At 38.0% G+C, this 24,304-nt stretch overlaps 1 protein-coding gene and 1 long non-coding RNA gene across 2 annotated transcripts in view; both read left to right on the plus strand.

Moving 5' to 3' along the window:
* The window catches only part of RAPGEF4 (Rap guanine nucleotide exchange factor 4), a 144,105-nt gene that overhangs the window by 37,399 nt on the left and 82,402 nt on the right, over positions 1–24,304 (plus strand). The gene's annotated exons all lie outside the window — the stretch shown is intronic.
* LOC121335481 lies at positions 8,116–10,610 on the plus strand. The gene is made up of 2 exons (XR_005952577.1): positions 8,116–8,404; positions 10,198–10,610. It is a non-coding gene; the product is annotated as an uncharacterized LOC121335481 (long non-coding RNA).

Genomic DNA, 24,304 nt, shown 5'->3' on the forward strand with positions numbered 1-24,304 from the left:
AGAGAATTTGTAATGAATGCATACACTGTAAGGCACTGAAATAATTTTTAACTTAATCAGTTTATATATTAAATACCTTTAACATATAAGGCACTTAAATTGCTTTTTTTTTTTTTCTCATAAACCCTGTCTGCATGAATTAATTTCACATTGTCCACTTCTTTGGGATAAACTAGAGTTTCACTGTGTGTAACACAATACCTTTGTGTTACAAAGTGAAGACCCCATGGTTTTGACTGAAATGTTGCTGCACTGCAACCATCTCTTGCCTAGGGCCCTCTGCATAGGAGAATATCCCTTTAACAGAATAAATCACTAAAAGACTGTAGCACACTTACTGGAACCATTCTTCTGTATCTCTGACTACTGTTCCTGCCAAAAGTGTTAAAAAAGAGGCTCAGTGGATAAAAGATTCTATTTGTGTGAGACTACCTGCTTTACAATGGTTTCAGAAAGAAAAAAAAAAACCTGTGTTCTGTTCACTGGCTCTTTAATTCGGATTGCCAATGATAACGCAGAGTCTATGCTGAAGAGAGGTAGGATACAGAAGCAGAAACATTAGTGCTAATCTGCTGCAGAAGGACGAGATAAATCAGCACAGCTCTCATACATCACAGAGAGAAGCTGATTGCAACTTGACCATGTGCCTAAGTGGTCACATCAGCAACAAGAACGGAGCATGGATAAAAAACCTAAAATGTATCCTTAGGGCTACTTGCTGTGCACGGCCTATGATAACACATCAATGTAAGTTTAAGATTCCTTTTTTGTTTCCTTCTGTTGCAATTCTTGTTGTTTACAAGAGTATATTTTTATTTTGCATAGATTTAGGGAAAATGTAATGGAGTGTAATACTAAGCAGATAATTCTTGGATACTGTTTGTCTGTGAATACTAATGGGCTTATTGCTGTGCGTCTCAACATAGTTCTTTCTTTGAAGATGTTTTAATATTTAATCCTGTAAGTTATATTTTGGGAATTGAGTAAGGTTTTGAATGAGATGATAGTGTGATCTCCCTTTATAATTTCTGTCATCTTCTGTTTCAAAATTATCTTAAAAAATTATTTTTACTGTGAGAATTTTTGCTTTCTGTAAATTTTTTCTGTTAAGAAAAGTGCTCATAAAGACTGATTTATCTGGACCTTTTTATTCATGAATTTAGTGCAGATGGTAATTTCCCTACATTTTTAAAAATTTGTGCAATTGTTTAATTTAGTGTCATTTAAGCATCTGCAAAAAGGGAAGGCAGGGATAAGATGAAAACTGAATAAGCATTGATTGCTAGTCTGAAAATTAAATTTTAAAAGTTTTTGCAGTAAATCTGATTTCAGTTCATTTTTACTAAATTAGATTATCATATTTAAATTGAGGCTACTGTACAGCAAACAAATGTGTGAAACTATCCTGGAGAGTACACATTTCTGCTGTATCCTACTTTAAAGATGTTGATTGTAACTACCCAGGAGCATCCTAATTGCAGAATTCAGAGCAGCATGTTTAAATAATGCATGGGAAAATAAAAAGGAAAGGTGGAATTTTATTGTTCAGATGTTAAGGTGATGCTTTGCTCTAAGAGCAAAAAATGTGTAGTAAAAGCTATTGATGTGGAATCTCAGGCTGTCTCTCATGGCTTTAGGCAAAAAGGCAGGGAAGCCCAAAGCAGATCTTGCTGTGCAGTCTGAAAGCAAGGGAAATTTGGAAGCATTTATGAATACTCACTAATATTTCTATATTTATTTACTTGTTTATAGGGAAAGAAAGTGGCTTTAAACAAATGAATTTATAAAATATGTAAAAGGAGTTGTGAAAGGCACTTCTATGATAGGACCTTGAGAAAGTAGTTATAAAGACACACAGCAACATCTATTTATTTTATAGTGTTGTAACTGTGGCCAAATATAGTAGCAGGAGGCTTAGAAACAGCCTGTATGAGTGTGTTTACAAATGGTTTATTTTTGTGGCAATTGAAAAATGTAGGGATAGTTGTGTGGCTGTTATCCCCTTCACAGACCGCAAATATTCAGAGTATGGGCCAGTTGCAGATTTTGTAATGCAGGTATTTTTTTTTAGGTCCTGGCCAAAACAAAAGGTTTACCTGTTAGTAGTTGCAACTTTCCTACAGGACTGATGGATGTAAATAGAGAAGAGGGAAGGTAAAGCTGTATTGCAGAAAGGGTGCTCATTCTTCCCAGCAGAATAAATAACCAACGTAGCCAACTGGCAGATGAAACATGGACCAAGTAGGGAGTTTATTTTTGTACAAATGTGCATATGGATGATCACACAGGCCCTCAGTTGTACTTAGCTCCTGGAGCAGAGATACCATTGGGAACCCACAGCTTCAGCAGTCTGACTTAGAAAATAATAAACTCAAAAAGAGAGTAAGGCTGTACAGCAACAGGAAGCAAAGAGGAATGGTGATGTGGTGATTTCTTTGATCTTGTTATGTCTGTTCTAATGTACCCAATGTGGTCTTAAGTTGTCAACTCCATGGCAGAGATTCCTATGTTTTGTTCTTTGAAATACTCTCTTTACACATGTGACAGAGTAATATAATCAGTCTGGCTCCTCTTAATGGAGCTGGGCTTCTGTTGGTGAAATAAAGACATCTTTTTTTTTCTGTCATCTGTGTTCATTGGAACAGCAGATTATTTGGATTTACAAAGATAACTAAACAAGTAGCTTCCCTTGTTTTGAAGTTATTCTGAAGAGTTAGAAGTCCTGTATCTGCTAAGATGCTCTGTAGTTGTGTTGATGTGATCTTAAAACAAACATTTGGTTCGGTGTGTTTCTGTGAAGTTTCATAATGCAGTCACACTTAAATTAGATGCTAAATTAATTGCAATGCATACGACAAAACTGGAATTAGGTAACTGCTTTTTTAAAGTCTCATTTTTAGTTGAAGAGACAAAAGTCTATTGTGGGCTGGATATGGTTGTGATGAACTTTCCATTTGACAAGACAAGGCTCACCCTCCTCCTCCAGAGTGAAATTCTGTGTTTGTCAGTCTGTAACCCTGTTTCACTTATTACTTGTAAAGCTCTTTCGCTAGACTCCCAACATGATCTTAATTTTCACCTTTAGTTTTAGTCAATAAATTTATGCTAAGTAGTTTCTTGTGCTTTAAAATGTGCTAATGGACACTAATACCTGCACTTTCAGAGCTGCAGGGGGCTTCTGATGCCAATTTCAGCATACTGAATTTGCTTCTACTTATGATATTTGGGAAAACAACATAAAAATATTCTTGTTACATTTGAGTTCAGTGGAAAATCTCCTGCCAACCGAAGTTGCCAAGGCAGGGCCTGAAACCATAAAGCAGCATGAGACCTATGGTGGCATGACACACAAAGAGGCCGTCCTGGGAAGCACACAGACATAGGGGCTTAAACTGTGTTGGTTGAATATAATTTCTTCATTTTCTGTCTACAGAACAGTACATCTTCCACGTGAAGTTGAAAGTCTGACCCCTGTTATCTCTATTGGTGGCAAAAGGAAACTGTATTGCCCCAAGAAGAGACCTTTCAAGTTCCATGATAGAAGAGAGAGTCAACTTCTGTATTGGTGCTATGAGTATATTGTGTCCCCATCTCAAAGCTTATGAAATCTGCTGGCCAGGAAAAGGAATGACATGGCTTTCCATCCTCCTGCTGCTCCTAGTCCTTTTTGGGTTTAGTCACTTATGATAAAGAAAGAGGCACTATTTTGCAAGTATCCCGAGAGACCTAAGAACTGTAGATCTTTAAAGCATGCGTAAAAAGCTTCCATCTCCCTATGTGTATGCAGGCCTAAGAGCTCATTGATTTGTTCCACAAGTTCAATAATCACTAATCTATCTACAGAATTGTGTCTGGAATACTCACAACCAACTTCTGGCATAAAATGTTAGCTACAGTGTATAAAGGAACCATGATCAACAGCATCGGGTGCTGCCAGAAGGATGCTTAGAAGATTATGATAAGTGACTTTGACCTCAGACAGTGTAGCACATGCTGTGAATAGAATACATTTGTTACTGTCTCAACAAAGTGATCTCTCATCCAAATATCATTGTCTTCTAGGGAAACAGGGAATCTCTGAAAGGGGAAAAAAAATTATCTGTAAATTGACTCTAAAAGAAATAGTACCAATTAGAGCTTTTATGAAAAATAAACTATACCTCGATTGGGTCCTGTACAAAATTTTGGAACCTCTGTTGAAAACCATGAAAAAATTTTAAGCTACTGAGGAATATCATACTTGAAAGGGGTTTTCTTGGTATCTCTCCTAGTTTTCAGATAGTCTTTCCAGCCTTTCTAATTGTTGTCTATGAAGTGAATATCTTCCAGAGCATAGTGAACTGCATGGTATCAGACTATTGGGGCACACACTACAGTGGTCTCAAACAGGTCAACCTTAGGACAACCACTTATCTAATCTTTCAGTCTTTTTAAAGAAAGACATATAATAATGAAGGTGTGTCCAAAAAGGGGATCGTTCAGACTGATACCTAAAACTCTGGTATGTTGTGAAAATCACAGACTCCTAATTAGGGTGTCAGTATTTTGTGAAGTTTTGTTAAGCTTTTAACAGTTTTTATTGCCTCTTTGATCATCCTGGAAAGTAAACAGTTACATATTGGATAACCATATGGATGATGTGTTAGTGTATTTAAAGAAGATTGCTCAGATGGCTCAGAGCCCATAGTAGCAATGCCAGGATTTTTATGCACTAAAAATCTAAACAAATAACTACAAGATGGAGGGAGCAATCACTGAAAGGAAAAAGTGAGCAATAAAATGTAGAATTCACCTTTACCATCAGTGACAGAGATTAAGGCCATGGGAGAAGTTATAATGTGACTTGTCATACTACACTTGGGCTGTGTCCCAATTAGCTTTCCACCTTCGGCAGAGAAAGTAGTATGGGGTGGTTGTTCCTTGTTCCCACTCAACAGTACTGGGCTGCCAGTGATCTTTTTAAAAGTCCAGGTTTCTGTCTCTGTTTTATATTTCTTCAATGACTCCAGTTGAACTTTCAGCAGAAGGGACGGAGAATCAGGTTGCACTTTTCACCACAAACCATCAAACCCCATTTCTCAGCATACCAATGTACCATAACAGCTTCTTACGATAACAAGGCCATTGAATAACCTGGCATGATTTTACTGGGACAGATGATGAGTGGTGGGAGGAAGGAAGGAAGCAGAAAGAAAGGTGTGAGGAATAATAGAAGGGAAATTCTTGAGTGACTGAGTAATTTCTTTAGGAAGACACTTCCTATATTTTTTGTTCAGTGCTTGAATGCTGCTCATGCAATATATACAAATATTCTCAGTCTCTTCAAGTGAAGAAGGACCCTGTAATCCAAGTCCACTCACTGAACTGTAAATGTAACCTCACTGAAGGAGAGGAACGGTTTGAAAGACTGACTCTTTCATATTTTAGTCAGGATTTATCATGATCTGTAAAGCACATAATTCTCATAACAGGAAAGCTTCAGTTGTTTTAAACCCTGGCAATTTTTCATTCGAAAAATACCCAGGCAGCAAGCCTTCTCTCAGATGAGATAGAGTGGGCTGTTTTATATCAGGAACTGTATTTCCTACTTTGCTTCATCTGCCAGAAATTCTCTTGCCAGAAACTCTGTCATTTCAGTTTTTATCTGTTTTTGAGGGGAAGTTAACCATCTCAGTAGCACCACCATCACTACAAAAAATATCTGCAGATAGTGAAAGGCTATGGAAAACTGATAATTGTACATGAATGCATAATTTTCCCCAGGCCATGATGAGTGATGATAAAATTGCCAGGTCCGTTTTATAATAGAGATGATTGTGGTATGGATATGCTTTAATATTGAAGTAATCTGTGGACAATTCTGAAACAACAAGGTAGCAAATAAGACTGGTCCATGCCTGTTACTACTTTTGTTGTGTTGGTATATAATTCATAAAATGTTACAGCCAGTACCATGTTCTGGTACTGGATCTGTGTCATTGAAGGAGCACACACTGGTTAGATTTTTCAATGTCTTTAAAAAATTAAATGTAATAATGAAAATTTTCATCATTTGGCTACAGGAGTCAGAGCTTTGTCCTTTTTTATTAGATTATGTGCACAGACCAGACAGACCTTACTGGGACAGCCCTTGCATGCATTTGATGGAGAATTTGACCAAAAGTGTTTGACATCCAAACAAGCTGAAAGCTTAAACACACGAGACAAAATTTTTTATACCATGTAATAAGAGTATTGCTGATTGTTAAATTATTGGTAGGCTGTTAGTAGAGAGTATTTGAATATAAGTGTGGAGCTGATCTTGCTGAGACTTCGTATGTGGTGCTCAGCAGAGATGCCTCTGTTTCATGCATTGCTAGTTATGTCAAGAATTACTTCTGTAGTGCATGGCATTATTCCAGATTGTATCTCAGTCAAATGGATTATTCTTCAGTGCAAGGCTTTTCTAGGGAAGAGAATATCCAGGGTCCAGATTTGAAGGCTCCGTTGCAGTTTTACAGAGTGCACCTGGGAAGAACGGTCCATTCTTTTTTTGCTCAAAGCCTGTAATATGTTTGCTGTCTGTGCCAAAAGGCAGTCAGCAAATGTTTGCAAAGCGAGTTTGTGGGTATGGATTAAAAAAAAGTAACCGAAGACAGACTGTGGCAGAGAATGAAATAACACATGACGTATCACTGCTTTTTTTTTTTAAACTTCAAAGTAAGATCTGTAGTGTGCTAATAACTTCATGGCAATGGTGACTAAAATGATTACTATACTTATTGTACATGCATTATAACCAATTTTTAAAGTGCCTAGCACCTATGCAAAAGGTTCTGTTACATTTTTACAGCAGTGATGATAGTAGTGGTAGTGGAGTGAGGTGTTGCAAAACACGGTGCTTGAGCAGGGGTGTAGAACAGACTTTCTGAAAGAACTGAAAACACTGCAAGACTAACAGGAAGCTGTTAATGCAGTATAGCTCTCACTTCAAATATAGAGAGCAAGTGATCAGAAATTCAAGCCCACTTGTATTCTTTATTATCTGAAAACATTTGTTCCCATTGAACTCATTTTTGAAGGCACTAGTCCTGCTTTTTACTCCAATATGCTCTCCCTAATTGACTGTATTTTTATTCATGTATGTATGTGAAGTCCTCCAAATAATGTAAACACAAAAATTTGGTGTAGAGAGAATTTTACTGAACACTAGATGTTAGCGTTCCAAAGGAGACTAGAGGATCTCCTGGGATTACTGAGTAGATGGGAGGAGTTGATTGCCTCAGGCATAGCCCAGGGCCATTAATTACAGCTAGTCATTAATTCTCCAGTAATGCCCTGTGCTGATGCAACTGTTCCTGTTACAACACAGAAATAGAAAACTGGCTGACCTGTAGACTTTGATGGGTTATGTTATTGTTATAATGAATACTTACATTTCTTAATGCTTATCACTGAAGTGTTCATCAGAGTTTCAGATTGTAGGCCTCATGTCTTTCCAGAGAGTTAATGTTTTGTTTGTTACTCACAGGAAGCCTTTAAATAGCTCTTGAAAACACTATAGCCTTTATGAGGTATGCTCTGTATATTGAATCCTGGGAAAGTAAAATTGATATAGATACTCCCTAAAGATAATCAGTATACCTATTTTCATATCTAGAGAAAATGAAAATTGAATATATGGTTCCCTTACCCTGTGGTTGCCATATAAGGCAAAGCTCAGTCTAAATTCCAAGGACCAAAAACTAAAGATCTAGTTTTTGGGTTGGTTTTGAAAAGAAAAAAATCCTGAAATTTTAATGAGTTTATTTCAATTCCTGAAGAAATGGTAATAAAAGACAGAATAGTTATAATTTAGAAGAATAGAAACCAACCATATAATATAAACCATTATAAATGAAATTCCATCATATGTTGTTTACATGCCCACTCATGTACTCAGCACTGCACAATGAAAGCATTGCTGCACTGATTGTAAAGTGCAGGAGGAAAAAGTTCAGGAGCAAGAGACAGCCCCAGCACCCAGCTTAGCAGATCATGTGAACACACATGACTCTAAGCAGCACTGAGTTTAGGTAGCAAACAGCAGCTGTGAGAATTTCCGGATTGCTAGACTTGCATGTCTGTTTAAATTATCTTACAATGTTTTTCTCAAGGAGAAAGTTATTCATCTGACCTTTTGCATAGAGTCCTTCTTCGTCAGGGATCCCAAAGTGTTTTACAGATGCAGAGATTTAGCGCTGACATGCACATGTCAGAGGGAAAATTAACAGACTGACGGCACCATGGTTGCACAGGATTTTGGTGGTGCAGAAATATGACTGCTGATGGGCTTCACTGCTGCTTTCCCTGAAAGGCCATACAGCAGCACTGCGCAGCACCCCAGTCGGGAAGCGTGAGATACTTTACTCAACTGAAAATATAGGTGAGTTGACAGCATCATAGCCTGTATGAGAACACTGCTAAATTACTTAGAGAAGAAGCAGCAGCTGAACTCTATAATTAGCACTTGTGGTGAAGACATGAAGAAATGTGAAATTCCAGCACTACATTGATTCCAAGAAACAGTGTATAATGTTATTTGAGGGTTGATTTAGGATAAATAACCACTTCCTAAGGTGTGTTTGTTCTCATTATTTACCCAGCTGGACCTTGTTTACTTTATGAATTCAGTATTGATCACAGGAGTGTGGGAGCATATTAAAGCAAAAGAGGATAGACTGCCTTTGTGTATACTGAAACGTTTGAAGTTTATAGAATATATGTATAGGAGAAGCTGTACTTGAAGTTCTGTAATCACAGTATGGTAGAAGATCAGCATATGGATTTTTCCCTCTACTTGTATGTTAAACGTCATTGACCCTAGTACCTATTTCATACCCATAGTGGGAGTAGAGCTTGAAGCCAATGTTCTTTCTTTTAAAAAAGACTAGCTAGAATTATTTTCCATTCAATTATGTTTGATAATTTTAAGATTTCAGAATGGGTGTTTTAAAAATGCTTTATGTGGTTCCTTTTCCTTCTCTTTGCTGTTACAATTTGACTTGCCACTGTGCAGGAGGAGAAGAGATGAGGGAAGGAGGAGGTAGTAGCCCTCTTTGCTGTGCCGATCTTCCCTCTTTCCTCTGGCTCTATTAGTTCTATGCAGGGCTTTCAGAGAAAAAGAGGGGTGGGAGGGAGGGAGGAGGGGAAAGAGGAAGAGGACAGGAGAGACGAAGTGAGAATGGGAGAAAACCTTTGCCCTCTGGCATCATTATGAGGTCAGCATGCATCCTTCACCCATATGAAAAACCCTGTAATATAAATTAGACCATTTTAGGGCATAATGAGGATTTACTCTTCTATAGCTGGGACTTGGCTAATAAAGTGTTAATTTCATTCTTCTGTGATCCAATCATTTTTAAATACTGAACATGTTAAGTAGTAATTGATCCAGCAAACGAGTCCCTTGGAGATTTGTGTTTACAATAATTCTGTGATCCAATAATTTTTAAATACTGTGATCCAGTAATTTTTAAATACTCAACATGTTAAATGATAATTGATTCAGCAAACCAGTCCCTCAGAGATTTATGTTTACTGGGTGAATCACAGGAACTGGCTTATCTTATGATCCTATTGTTTGGTGAAGTTATGGGTGAGGCTATATTGAGTACCCCTATTGACCAAAGCAGTCCTGCAGGCCCTTACAGAGAGTTGTTCTCAGTGACAGTGCATGCACAGTACTGAAGAATTCAGGTGGAGTTAGGGGTTTATCTCTTTATCTGGAAGTAATTTCCTCTGTTAAGATTCTTTTTTTCTTGACAGATCTCCTGTCTGTTAGCTTTAATCGTCTGTGGGGTCTGGAGTATTCCAGCCTTCTGTTACAAAGGTTATTCTCTAGATAGGAGTGTCTGAAATGGAAAGTGTGGAGCTCTGTGAACACATAGCAGAGCTGTGTGTGTTGTACACAAATGAAGGTCTGAGCTAGCAGTACATACAGAGACAACTGGAAACCATTGGGCTAAACCCATCCATAGATTGTAGTGACTTCCTGCTCCCTGTCTCAAATATTTCAGAGAGGTACGAGCAATTCTTACGTGCTGTTCTCAAAGAGACATCACAGCAGTTTGATGGTGACTTACTGCTATTTGAATTTATCTGGTTTGAGTTTCCTCTTTCTTTGAAAGGACTTAAACATTTTTTAAACTTCCTTCCTGATGTTTGTCTTTTTTCCAGATTCCAAAATTAGATCAAGTCACATTTCCTCATGGAACTTCGGCTTCAAGGAGGCATTGAGCTATTGCAGCCCCTAGTCTGAAGGTTCCTGCTCCAGTGGATGACCTGCGCTGTCATGCACAATATCCAAAAACAATTGGACAATGGCAAACTTAAAAAGTTAATGCATGTCCTGCTTACTGTCCCATCCCCCTCAGCTTGTGCTTTCTGACACTTGCTTGATGTTGCCGAGTCCTTTTTGTTGAAAGTGCTGTTTAGTCCATAACTTGCCTGCTGCATTCTCATTTGACCTGTTAACTGCTAAAGCAAAAAAAAGTTATTTTAAGAATTGGCTTGTCAAAGAGAGCATATCTCCTCCCTTCAAAGACCTCTGAAGATTAATGTTTGATTAAAATGTGACTGCAGCATTAAAATGGGTGCCCTGTGTCTTTTTACAAATGAATGCTGGCAAACTTGTGTACTGTCTAGTTTTTAATTGGCAAATTATTCAGTTAGTGCTTCAGGGGGAGTTGCAGGGGAGGACAAGGAGTTAGATGATTTTTAGATACATTCATTACCACTTTTATCCTTAGAGATAGTCTGAAGATGGCTACATGCATCTACAGATTCAGTTTAAATTTCTTCTTTGGAAATAAATAAGAGCACATGCTCTAAATTATGGAATAAAACCCCAGGTCCTCACTTGGGCAACTCCATATCAAAACCAGGAGGCTGGATTTATGGTCATTCAATGGTGGCTGTACCTGTGACCCATGCAGCTGCTGCACTGTTATTTTTGCCTGCCTCTGTTTGTTTTTAAATTCCAGTAAATGGCTGCTGATGAAATCTGCTCTCAGGAAGATTTTGAGTCCCAATGCCTGTCCATTTTTATACTCTGATGGATCAGAAGACCAGCCTAATATTTAGATATTACTATATGCTCTACAGGATACTCTAGGACAGTCCATATGGAGAGGGAAAGTAATGGGTAGACTCAGTGTACAGTTACCTAGATACTGTAGCACTGTTAGGAACACTTATTATCAGTCTGCTGCAGAAAATACCATGGAGTAGAGTATCAGGAAATTGAAAGAAGCACAGCTTGAATCTGTTTAATTTCACTTGGGAGTTTGAAAGTCTTGATAGCGCTTTGTAAAGAGAGGAGACTGTTCCATTTGGTGTGTATGAGTTTGATATTGCTACCTTTGCCTCTGTAAGTAGTGTAATCCAATGTTAGAGCTCATGAGAATTAAGATAATTCTCAAGAGGACTCCAGAAGCAGCCTTTGACTGTGTCTGTTGTGTCAGTGTGGGGCTCCTGTGAAGGTCTTTCACTAATTTTCTTGTCTCAGTAGTTGTGTGCTGACTTTTTATTAGAAACAGAACAGCAGAAAATATTGTAAAATGAAAGAATAAAGACTGAAGAGCTGTTGTTGTTTCCCAAGGACTGTCTTCCAAACTAGGAAAGGTGGTAGAAGTGAGATATCTGGGCAACCTCTTGTACCTGGATTCTCCCAGCCATGTAGACAGGCAGAGCACTATGGGTGGCAACTGCAGTCGGTGTTTTGTTTTGTTTTTTATGTGCTTCATGATCTGGAAGACAGTTGGGAATGATTGATTATTCTGGATATTCATCTTCATAGAATTTGAGACAATGAGACATTGCATGAAAATTCAAGGCAGACAGAAGTCAACTGTCATTTGAGCTTTTCTTTCTGTGGAAAAATTGTTTTTAATTAGAAGAAAGACCATACAGATACGTCTTGAATCATTTTCATGTTATGTTTTTCTTTTCTGGATGATGTTAATTAAATCAGTTCAGTGAGGTATTCTGAAATGCAGTATGGAGTAGAGTGTATGCAGTATGTACATACATTTGCATCTTTGCTTCCATTGAGGGCTGCTAAACTTAAATTTCTAAGATGTAAAAACAACTTCATGTAACAGTGGAAAGCAAAACCAAGTGCTGTGTTGCTTTTTAGAGGTTTGTACTATGCTTGGTTACTTTTATAAACGTCTAACTGGTCTATGCAGAGAAGTGTAGATAGTTTCTCATGTTACAGAGCAGAGGCAAATTTTGTCTCAACACTTGCCTTGTTCCTTTCTGGGTGTTCTTTCTCGGCTGTGTGACAGTTTCTAAAAGACACAAATCTCTTCACTGATCCTGGTTCACGGTATGGCAACCTTTGCAGACCTGGCCAAGAAGATGACATGTTGGGCACAGGAGTAGGAGCCAGTGGCTGGCAGGGCACAGGCCATTGTTGTGTGGAATGTTTTGTGTTGTGGAACCATGGCAAATAGCCATGGGCTGCACGGGAAGGTGTGAAGGGCTTGGATATAATCAGGATTTGTGCTGGTTCTTCAAAAAGGGAATTCTAAGAGGTCTAAACAGACTAACATTGTGTGTTGCCACTCAGTATCATCAGTGTCTGCTACAAAGTTGTATAGCTGGGAATACAGGTAATTAGGTGCTAATGAAGATTGACTATAGTAGGGAGGAAAAAGGGTCTAAGAGGGTTACAGGAGGGTGGTATTGAATAAGTACATCCATTACTGACTTAAACTCCTTGAGAAGTACACTAGATAGAGTAGTACCTAATAAAAGCTCAGTGTGTGAGATGTTTGTTGAAGTAGCAGTTATGATGTTAGGGGGAAAAACGTTTTAAAAAAATGTTTTGTTACAACTTTTATTTATCATTTCAAGGTTAGAAACAGGTGAAGCTGCAATGATTTCTATAGCTAACATGAAAGTCTCAGTGGGTTCATTCCTCTACTCTCTCAGGACTTCCTGATTTTAAGAAGTAGATTTGGTTTTACTAATATTGGGGATTTCTGTCACACCTTAAAAGGACACAGAAGGGAGGGACTTGGTTTTTCAGCGATTTTCAAGATAGATTTTGGAAAACACATCACAAAAGTGTTTTGAATCTGGCCAGTTCTTACTGTTTCATTGCAATGCCCCTTGGGCTGGTTGTCTTCCTCTTTGTAGGGCTGGTTCTCCTGGAAATGTATATGATTGGTGATATGGCCCGGTAATGAGACATACGCAGTAGTACCTCATTAACATTAACAGCTGGTGCTCAATATCAGCTGTATGTATCATGTACCCTTGTAATTTAAATTGTAATGTTGTGGAATAGCAATAGCTCAGTAAGAATGTATTAAAAAAAATGCACATAGTAGATTAAATTATTGGTCTAACCAAAGTGTTACTGGTTACTGCTCCTGGTATGTTGTGCTGGATTTGGACAGAATGGAGGCCTGTGATGAATATACAGTCCCTTTGATGCTGCTGGACAATAAATTTTTTAGTTATAATGCAATTGTAATTAAAATTCCTCCCAGTCTTTCTTTAGTGGTTTCCCATATAGCCAGGAGAGCCTTGTCTATCTCTAGTAACCTTTGCACCCAAGTTCCTGTTTTTGTGCCAGCTTGCTCACCCTTAGCCATACTTCTGTCCTTGGGAGACAGCGCTGGCTTGCCGGACTGGAGTTGCCCTGGATAGCCCAGCATAATGGTTGAAGTTATGGCTGCTGTTTCAGAAGCTGCCACTGACATTAAACCAAACAGAACTGGCCCAGCACTTACTACTTTGGAAAAGCCATCCTCTTTGGAAAAAGCATTTTAACTCTGAATAAAACATTGGGTTGGCTTTTAGCTCATGAATAGCACTTTATTCCACTTGAATAAATATCAGTACCGACACGTAACCACATCATGCCCTGACCTTATGTAAGTGCATGGCAACATTCCAAGTTAATTTTGGCTATTATTTCCACAAACATGTTGGACAGGCTTTTGTAGGCATTTGATTCCCATTTAGGTAGTGCTTTAGCAGATGGGCTGTAAAACAACCTGACAATTATCGAGGCTCCATGGACTGATTAGTTCTGGCTTCAGACACTAACAATATCTCAGATACTTCCTTCCTAGGCTCCTCCTGAAGGCTTTGCATTTTTAAGGAGCATGTGACAAATGAGTGCTAACAAATGACTGAAGAGCTAGAATTTTATGAAAAGGTTTTGAAAGCAACATTGCTTTATTAACAGGAAAAGTTCAAGCAATTAAAAATCACTGGAAGACAAATACCTTCTGATCTTACTTTTGTTCTTCACAGTCCATGAGGAAGGGCTGTCTACCAGTGTGTAATCAGGGAAACAAGTTTTCTTCTTGCCTCACTGGGCCCATGTTTGACCAGTCTGCTTTCTGCTTGGACAACTGAGTGAAATACCTTGGACAACTAAATGAAGCTTCTAATGCTACTGTAAGATCACTCCTGGCACTGTCCCAGTTGGCATTTGCTTGGCCTTGCCATGTGCTGTCATTGCGAAGGTGAACTTCACCATCGTGGTTCTACTTTTTAGGACTGTGCTGAAATAGGAGGTCATCTTCATTTAATCACCCTCTTATTGGAGTTGGAGTATTGGTAAAGATAGATCTTAACCTCACATGGTAGCTCCAAGTTGTCTTATGCTTCTAGTGGGATTCTTAAGAGGCACAGCACTTAGGTAGCTGTTTCTGAATGCTTTATATCTTTAAATTATGTTCCTGGGTTCACTGAATGCCACTGCAGTGCAGTTTCTGCAATGCCTATGTTACTGCTCTAAATGCAGTGTGGTTAAGTCATTCTGGTGCTTTGGGAAATTTTGTACCTTCAGCTCGCTTGCTGGTTAAATAGGGAAGGCTATTGTGTTGTAGATGCTTTGTGTAGGCTATCACCCAAAATATTAATGTGTGGAGACATAGACTCCTGCCATATTTATCTTGACATTTTTTTATTTAATGTAGGGAAAAGCAGATCGAGATTCATATTAATGTTTGACAAAATGCCCTCTCTCAGTGCTCTGTTGCTATAGAGCAGTCAAATCCCACATACTTTACTATGCTCTGCCAGGAAGTCTACTAATCTTTCATATAATATTTAATAGGTGTTATAGCCAGTGCTGCTGAGTTGTTTTCCATACAGGAGGATTCTCAGCTATTTTTTTCTGCTGCCTTTGTAAGACTTGCACTGTTTTTTTCTACAGTGTTGTAGATAAAGTAGGAAATTACATACTCTTGTTTATTGAGCAGAGAAAGGAATCTACTTTTAAGACCTAGCAGGGAGGGGTTGCTAGAAATGACAGGTTTAAAGAGAGAGATCAAGTATAGGAGATGAGAAGGCAAGACAAAACTCACTTGAATGTGAGAATGAATGCAAAATCTCAACGGAAACACATTTGATGCACTGACATTAAAGGGGTTGTACTGAATATATAATCTTTGTGGATATATGCAGGGGGTTTTGTATTGTACAATAATCAAATGAGTGGTTCTTTGTACACTGATGGGGATCTCGGGAGAGCGCTAATGATCTAGATTTAAAGAGATATCAGCCCAGTTATGGACTGTGGCATTTGTCTGTTCCTGAAGGAATGCAATGTCAGAATAATACTATGTGTATGTGATACTTAATATATATATATATGTATCTTGACACGTTTTACAAATACTAAACACTTAATTCAGCAGCATTCTGCTGTACTGTGTTCACAAGCATGGTGTTGCACTAAATACAGAGATCAAGTTGAAGAGCCCCCTGAGGATAACCCTGGTGCCCACCTGCCTATGCCTGGACTGCAGGTTCTTTTTATGTGCCCTACAGTTGTTTTCCTGTCCAGTACTGAGGAGCAGTTGTTTGGCCACTATGCTGCTTAATAGCCAAGTGTCTTGTGCTGCTGTTGCAGTGTCTGTGCACTGAACTCTGCCACCTGTCCATGCAGGAAGAGAGTATGGCCTGGGATGTGTGGCAAGGGCCTATCACAAAACTGGCCTCTGGATACCATGGCTGCAGAGGTTTGACTGTTCTGCTGCAAAGCATGAGAAGAGAACAGTAAAGGAAGACATCAAACATACTAATTCTCATTAGTAAGCAAAACCTAACATGTGACACTGAGAATTATAGTTTAAGGGGATACGTCTTTTATCTTTCAGAAATTTCTAAAACATACTGATAAATTCAGAGTTGATTTGGGTCAAGCTCTTAGTAGCATTTTATGCTATAGACAGAACCACTTTAGGAGTTCTTTGTATGCATGTGTGTCACTGTTCTTTTTACTGTTTAGGGGCTATAGTAAGAGAGCTAGATAAAACAGCTCTGTAAAAGTTAGAGAAAAGGCAAATTGTCTACTGGGACTGCTGCTCCAACAAAGAGTGTCAGTTGAGTACAAAGTCTTGTTGCTTTTGGCTTTCATCTTCTGGTAGCTTGAAACAGCTTTACTGGCCACCATCATCCTTCTGCTACTGGTATACAGTCTGAAAACGTCTCCTGAATTACATCTCTATTTCTGTAGCTAACCTGATATATGAGTATTATTTGACTTTTACACCTCATGACAAAAAGTCACTCTGGCCTGAAACTGGAGTAGCACATTGGGGCATCAGACTCTTAGTTTCTGTTTTGAGGCGGAGCAAATCAGCAGGTCTATGCTGGCAGCATTGGTCTTGCTTGGCATCTTGGTTACATCTGCTCTTTTTTGTTGACTTCTTTTTTATAAAGACACCTTTGAACGCTTGCAGCAATTTTCTTTTTTAAGAGACCAGATTTTACCCATGCTGTTGTTAACAAATAATTCCCTGTCAAGTATTCAGGCACCTTTTCTTCTTGTCTGGATTTTCCCACTGTTTCTGTTTGCAGGAAGGAGTCTATCTGAATCTAGCACTACTGACACTTGCTGGGCAGTGTAGTCATCCAGTAGATCTGCAGGCCTGTTCAGGCTGATCGTGTCAGATCTGTAATAGCTGTCAAGTTTACTAAACTTACAGGATGCCACCGATGTGAATGTTTGATTTAAGATTTTTGCCATGAGAAAGCACCACTAGGTGTTTTCCTAGACAATATGTCATTCCTATTTCATAGAGGTATTGTTTACTTCTTTTGGAACAAGTGATTTCCTGAAGCTTAGAGGTGAAAACAATTTCTGAAATTGCTATGTGATTCTTCTGTAGCACAGAGGATGTGGTGGGGGCCATTTAAAGTCCTGTGTGTATTTGTGTTCCCTTTGGGTATGGCACTGAAACAGAGCCTGGAAATAGAAGAGGGCTAGGTCACAGCTGGAATGTAAGGTGCCTCCAAGTACCCTTTCCCAAGGACGAAATTTCCCGTTGCAGAAATGACAAGAAATCTCCTGTAGTGAGACATCACATTTCCCAGTTTGTACCGGTTTTGTTTCAAATGTCAGTTATTGTGAGTGAATGGCATACTTGGGAATATGGCGGTGCTCTCATGAGATTTAGTCTTCAATACTAGTTAGTAGACAATGGGTCTTTTTTATCAGAACATGGATGATCATTAGTCCTATTGGAACAGATCAGTGAATGCAAATCAGCATTGCTGAAGCCAGTGACACTGTTAATTGATGCCAGCTGGGCATCCATTCCAACACAGGTGAATATAATGAACTTTAACTCCTTAGAAGATATGCAAAGGATAATATTGTATAACACATAGAGATAACAGTGCCTATTTTATTTAAAAGATACCAAGATTTTCACAAAAGTCTGAAGTTTGTAAAACTGAAGAGACAGTATAATACTAAAATTAATGCTCTGTGATATTCCCTAAACAAGGAAATAGCAGTATGTAGAGAAATACTTGTAAATTGGAAACTAACCAGTTGAATATGTTGGGCAGATGTGTACAGTTTCCTCATTGTATGACACTGAATTTCCCTCAGTACTATCAAAGGAAAAAAAGATCATATAAACAGCAATTAACATGTGAAAAAAATAGTTCTATTAAATTGAAAAAAAATTTCTTGCCTTATTTTCCATGTGTTTGATGTTTATTGCAATATGATTTGCAAAACTTGTCTTTAATGTAGTTCTAAAGTTTTAAGATACCAGAAGAACTATGTGAAGTGGATTTACATGTAAAGGCAGCTTTTTCTCTCTGTTAATAAAACCTTCCTTAAAGGCAGTTCTGTAGTTAAACTTGTGGCTTGGTGGTTAATGCCTTGTTCTCATATGCAAGTCAGTTGATTCCTCTGGTGCCTCATAATACTCAGGAACCATGGACTCTTGCAGTGTGTGACTCATGCTATCCCTTATTTTACTGTATATTCTATATAAAGATTTTCTTTGAATGGTGAGTGGATGCACAGGATCAAAGTGACAATAACAAGCTTTGTCTGTCTCACTTCACAACAGAGAAAGAGCCCTACAAAAATAGATTGAAGTGTAGGATGTTGCAAATTAGGTAGCCCTCCAATTAAGACATCTTCTAGCTCTACTATTACCAGTGACCTCGTCTTATCTTTTAGAGGGACTGAAAGTCTCATCCCAGCATAGCAATACACTTGCTTCAAAAATCACTCTTCTTGCTGTGAGAAAAAGGATGAAACATATGACTATTTCTCAATAGACCTGCTCTTCTTCTATCAGGAGTGCATAAGAATGCTTGTGTGTATTTTCTACCACCTGCAACAGCAGGTGATAGCAGTGCATTGCAAGTTAGAGCTGCCTGGTTTAGGTGCTCAGCACCTTCAATACCAGTGCCCACAAAAACCTGAAAAGTCACAACTTTAGGACATCTGTGCATGTTGTTAATGAAAACACTTAGAAGACTTGTTAATTATAAGAGTCAAAATTGGAAAACAAACTTGGAATATAAATATAATCACAGACAGTGAAAACAATCAAAAAGTTTTTCTGTGAGTGGAAGGATTAAAAAAGCTTATTTCCTTTTCATTTTTGATCTTTCCTGCTAACTGTACCATAGCTTCCACAATGTATCTGTTTGGTGGAAGACAATGTATGTGGTGTTTGGAGTTATACCTGTGAGGATTAGCCAGCTGGCTGTTACCCAGTGAAATGGGATGTTCAAGAGTGCTGCCCTCTTTTCTTTTCCATTAGTAGTGACACTTTTTTTTGGGACCTCTCTCCTATTACTAATTTCTGTTTAGCTTCTAGGACGCTATTTGAACCCTATCTCAAATTTGGTTAATTTTTTTCCAGTGAAATCAGAAGGGTTTCTGTGAAGAAGGGGAGAAAGGGAGGAATTGCCTGCTAGAAAAAATATTTGCATTTTGTTAGGGAAGCAGTACAGGAGGTCTGACGCATGGTATACTAGAAGTAACTAGAAGTAAGCTAGAAGTTTGTTTGGTATACTTTTAATGAGAAGGTTGGGAAAAATCATCAGGAAATTCTCACTGTAAAAGAACTGGACAAGATGCTTTCTCCTCTCAGCTGCCACTGCACAGCCAGACTCACAATTATTTACTGCATTCTTCTAGCAATTTTTTTTACAAAGAATTTTGTATTGCCTCTGTTGAATTTTCAAAATCTGCAGTGTAAATCTTAAACAACCCATTTGTCTTCATACAATAATCTACAGAAATTACTTAAAATCATAGTGCAATAATGTCATGCACTGTTACTTTTCCTCCTTTGCTGAAAACCAATTTCGTTCGCTCTCCATGTAAGAACTGTGTATTTATCTAATACTGCTGTGTGCTTTGTGTAAACATTATTCCTTGTAACACATCATCTCCAATTGGTTCAGAACAAGAACTGCCAGGGCTCATAAGAAGCAGGTGGTGGGGCCTCCCCAGCACTGCCTGGTGTGTTTAATAATGTTTTTTCATCCTTTAAATAAACAAATGCAACATCATTCCATTAAGTATGAGCAGGAAATACAAATATTTATAAGAAGTGAACAGTTGAAAACAGTGGACTAGAACGATGTTTTACTTCCAGAATTGATGATCTATTACTGTATGCCCTGACTTCATGAAATCTATCCATCTGGTGGTTAGGTTGAGATTTCAATATGCTAATGAATTATTATTAGCCATGTGCAAGGGGAGACCCAGAAGAAATGGCTGTTTGCTCCAATGGAGTGGAAACATAAGTTCAGAAAATTATATCAGGTCCTAGTAAGTAGTCTATTGAATAGATAACTTTCAAAACAAATATAAGTTTTAGAATACACTTCTAAAAGCCAGATCTTTCAGAATGACAACCTAAATGCCATGAATTTTTCACTCAGAACATCTTTTTTAGTAGTTTGACAGAAGTTGTCTTAGTGCAATAATCAGCTTTATTCATTGCTCCTCTGATGGAGAATATGCTTCCTAAATTTCCTTGGAGAACTGCTGTGTTGTTACGCTTACAGTATGTGGCTGACCCTTTCTCTTTCAGGTTATTGTTTACAGTCTTCCATCCTCATCATCATAATCATCATTTGTGTAGTCCTGTGTAAAGTTAACAGCTGTGTCTCTTTGAATCTGGTTATATCTAGTTAAAACTCTGTCTGGGACAGGGTTGGCTCCATTTTTTTTATTGATTACATCCCTTTGTGGTGGTACAGCTTCAGTGTAAGAGTGTAATAAATAGATGGGAAAGAGTTTCCTGAGGCATTTTTGTTTCAGCCTTTGGAGGTCTGTCCTACTGTGAATGCCAAAGCTGTGAACTTCTTGTTCTCAGTTAGCTCATGCTCTGACATAATCATACTTGCTTTATGTGAAGAAAAATCTCAGGTTAAACATTCTCTTCTTGAGTTTAGTTAAACTGTGCCATTCTGCATCTTTTGTGCTGTGTCATTTTCCTGCTCCCATCCTCCCCCGAACTGCACTTTAGACATCTCTGTCTGGGAGGAGGGAGACAGGATCTGACCTTTTATTTTGTGTGTAGAACTTAGCAAACCTGGATGCCCAGTTACGCTGATTTCAGGACTCTTTCAACAAAGGAGAAGACTGATATAATATTCTCTGTACACTCTCTTTTTCTGGAAAAGTTGTTATTCAGTTTTGTTCTGCAGTTTGCCTTTCATTGTCTTGTGTCTCCATTTTTCTGATGTTCCTCTTGTTTAATTTTTCTCTTTTGGTCATGTGTTCAGCCTTAAAATCTCCTTAAAATGTTATGAGGGAAATTGTATATTTACTTATTTACACTTATTAAATATCCTTGTTATTGTTATGCAAAATTGAGTAGAAACAATCAGTTTGGAGAATTATCCATGAAGAGGAATCCTTTCATGTTAGATGAGTATTGGAGGTTGATGTGTGCTTGTTTCTGTGAGAAGCAAAAGCAGTGTTAGATTGACCCCACTGAACTACTTAAGAGGTTTATATTGATTGTGGAGGAATTAATATTTAACCCAGAGTTTCCTTCCATATGAAAACGAATTTCTAGACTAACATACTTCTGTGTTCAGAGGTTATAAATATGAAAAGCAGAGTTACAGATCAGCTCATCACTTTTTCTTTATTTGTTTCAAATCTTCTTTAAAAAATATATGTAATGGGAGGGAAGAAAATAAACTGTTTATAACCATAAATAAAGCCACTGCTGTGCACAGTGTCATCATAAGGGCAATGTGTCATTTAAGTTGCACCTAAAACCTATTTTTAAGACTTAGCTACTGCAGAGACCTTGTGGTGACCTTACAGAATTTTACTACAGTGGAGTGTGACTTCAGTCCACTGTCAGAGCACAGCCTGTAGGAGGAGGTTTCCAGTTTTTCCCTATCAGCAGCACACACCTCGTTTCTCATCAATTTCTTCAGATGAAATCTGTTTCATTACGTTCATGAAAAGATATGTTGGTCATATGTATCAGGCCCTCTGTATTTTCAAGGTGGCTGTCTCAGGGTGGAACAGCAACTTGGTTTAGAGGTTCTTGCTAACTTCCAGCTTACTAAGTACACACAATCCTTGCATTTTGCTTGCTTTGGAGGCTAAGATATGTGATCAGAAACAAGATGCTTATGTTGCCGCAGTTACAGAATTTACCATTCTGTCAAAGCGCTTTCCAAATATCTCTATTGTATGGCCTTTTGTCTCAGCTGAAGCTCTGCTTCAGAAAAATGCTGAAGATCAGTCAGAGGTGCACACAATATAGAAGAAAAACTGCAGGAGTCAGCCTGTAGCTGCCCAGGTGAGGAACTGAACAAAGCCAGCATCATCCTGTATTTGTGAGTCTCCTGTTACCTCCAGTCTTGCAAACTGAGATCATTTGAAAGAACACATCTTTGTTTCTCTGCTCAGTATTATGGTGTATGTAAAAGTAAGAGGTGTGACTGTCTGAAGGTAAAAGGAAGTATTTTGTACCTGGAACTTTATGAAATTGTTCTTCCTCTTGTGCATGACCCAAGAGATGATTCTAGACTTGGCTTCATCTAAGTCCTGTTAATATAAGTTTAAAGGTTGGCTGTAGTGGTAAGAAAAATTATGTTAAAACAGCACATTTTTCTTAGTTGTTCTGCTCTTAGTTTTTGATATGTGTCTGCTGGATTTGCTAATAAAGATGCAGGTTTACAATTCTTAGTGTTGCAGAACGGTTTGAAGAGGAATGAGGTTCTGTTCTGTCATTGCATTGTTCAGCAAATTCCAACTTAGGTGTGATTTGATGCTTCTCTCCTACATGTGATAATGGAAGAGGAAGAAAGGAGAGCACATCTTTATTTTATGATCTTATATTGAGTTTGAAGCACTGTTGGTGACATCATAATTTGATTTTAAAGATATCACAGTGCAAAAGTAAATATGGAAATGTATAAAGCTCTTTTTTAGCCACTTTCAAAAATTTGAGCTTGATGCTAAAGGCAGTTAAGTATTTTTTCCTCTAAATACATTATCTACTATATGATTACACAACTGAAGTAAAATAAAACACATAAATCAGATGGACTCTTTGTTCTTAATTTGGTTTTTTTGTCTTCTTCTAAGTGTAAGCAATCATTCCCACTCCTCCCAGCCAAGTCCTGTCGCCACCCAAGTGCATTTCCTGAGTGGATTTCTCTAGGAGACAGAATTGGAGAGCTGTATGATGGCATTTCTATATTTAAATTAGATGGAGCAGAATAGGCTGTGTAATTTGCTTAATCAGTGCTCATGCTCTAATTTCCTTGGATGAGATTTTTTGTGGTGCAGTCTTATCTTTGGCTTTCTATCTGGTAGTCAAGTTTGCTATTTGGCATGATTTCAGAGAGTTGGGTGCATTTTTCTTCTTGATGAAATATCAAGGGGATGCTGTGATAAAGCGAATTCTGCACACAGAGCTTTTCAAGCATGATAAATTGATTTAGGTGGGAATGTGACAGGAAAGTATATGTCTCCAAAATAAAGAGATGGAGTAAGCGTAGTTGATTAGAGCTGTGCAGAAACATTGTGAAGATGGTAAATAGGTAGATAAATGGAAAAGATGCAGATTCATCTGCTGTTACATAAACTGTACCTATTCTGGGATCAGGATTCAGCAATTTTGGTACAGGCATTTCCTGTATTTATTTTATCTGAACATGACTAAATAGTGCTTCACTTCTGCTATTTCAGACCTTGTCTATCACATTTTAATGACTTGATAGACTGACGTATACAAAACAATCTGTTTCTGTTTAGTAAGCTGTGGTGAGATCCTCACATGGCTTATTTTCTATTTTTCCACAAAATAAAATACATTTTTGCTATTGTAACATTATATTTTCCTAATACATCTTTATACTTTCCTTCAGAAATATCTCAGTCTGTTCTCTTACTTGTGCTGTTGATGGCAGCAAATGTTTATATTCTGTTAATGAAAAAGGCAGACATTTAGCTATAGTTAGGATACTTGGTGTTCTAGAGTGAAGCACCAACTTCAAACAATGATTTTTATCTAGTATTAAATAGCCATGGGTTAGGTCCTTTTTCTGATAGTCAGTTAAGTGACATTGACCTGAAATGTATGGAAATTTTCTGATTGAGCATGCTTAGAAGAAATACACTTGGTAATTTGTAAACATACTAAGAAGACAGTATCTGAAGTCAGAATTAGACTGAGTCTGCTGGGGGACTCAGCACATACTATTGGGCAAAAGCAAGGGTGCTGTTTATTTCCCCTTTTTAACAAGATTGGGATGAAAAACAACTATCAGTGTGATAATCAGTCTGGCGTGTTTTTTTTTGTGAAAATCTGTAAGAACATTAGGCACTTGTTGTTGGATAACACAAACAGATAGCAGGTAGATGACCTGAGATTTTACCCATCAGTTCAGTGAGGACCAGAGTATGAACTCTAAAGGCAAAAGTCTGGATTTTACAATCTCCATTTGATTTGATGAGTGAAAAGAAGGTCCAAAAGTGTTCATGGGCTCTTTCTTTCAGGGGCTT

The sequence above is a fragment of the Onychostruthus taczanowskii genome, unplaced genomic scaffold, assembly GCF_017590055.1.
Source record: "Onychostruthus taczanowskii isolate IOZ18803 unplaced genomic scaffold, ASM1759005v1 scaffold20, whole genome shotgun sequence".
In the NCBI taxonomy this organism is placed as follows: domain Eukaryota; kingdom Metazoa; phylum Chordata; class Aves; order Passeriformes; family Passeridae; genus Onychostruthus; species Onychostruthus taczanowskii.